We start from the raw sequence: 698 nt of genomic DNA on the forward strand, positions 1-698 counted from the left end.
GGCACCCGGGGGCACCTCGGGGCGAGGGTTTCCGCCCGGTGGGGGCTTCCCCGGGGCGTTTTGGCGAAGGAGGAGAGGCCGAGGTGGGTAAAATAAGCGGGTTACTGGGGTGGGAGGTGTGATCAGCTGATCCGCTCGTCTCCGCCCCTACCCTGCGTCCTCCCTTTATTTATGTCGCCGAATGTCGGGGTTTTGGGGCAGGATTCCCTCTCTTTGGGGCTTCATTGGGGCGATTGGCGGTCGGTTTTGTCGCCCAGGAGACGGGACATCGAAGGGAGATCCTCAAATCGTGGCCCGTTGCATGTGTTTTCTCTTAGCAACAGATAGGTCTATGTTGCATGTTGGGGTGTTAGTGCTTATAATATGAGCAATTAAAGGCATGTCGGGGGTGGGTTGGGGTTTTGGTTCTTTTCTTTTTTCTCGCATCTTTCAAGTTTTTTTTTTTTTTAAGATTCTTGGAGTGTAAAAGTGATTTTCTTTTACTTCTGTTCATTGTTCTGTTATGGTTTGTTCAGGATTTTTCAGTGGTTAGAGAAAAATGTAGATTTGATAAAATGTAATAGGTTAGGGAAGGACTTTTATTTTTATAGTTTGTGGAGCAGGGGCAGAGTTCACTTTTTCAGATGATTTACTTCGCTGTGCGGTTTCTTTCCGTTGTTTTCCTTTTGGCTTGTCTTTGGATATGTCGTGTAGTTCAG

General features: G+C 47.6%; 1 protein-coding gene across 1 annotated transcript in view; it reads left to right on the forward strand.

Moving 5' to 3' along the window:
- LOC119588083 (rab GDP dissociation inhibitor alpha-like) overlaps nt 1-698 on the forward strand; it is a gene marked incomplete in the record, with an annotated part of 16,862 nt that overhangs the window by 428 nt on the left and 15,736 nt on the right.

This window comes from Penaeus monodon, chromosome 23, assembly GCF_015228065.2.
Source record: "Penaeus monodon isolate SGIC_2016 chromosome 23, NSTDA_Pmon_1, whole genome shotgun sequence".
Taxonomy (NCBI): Eukaryota; Metazoa; Arthropoda; class Malacostraca; order Decapoda; family Penaeidae; genus Penaeus; species Penaeus monodon.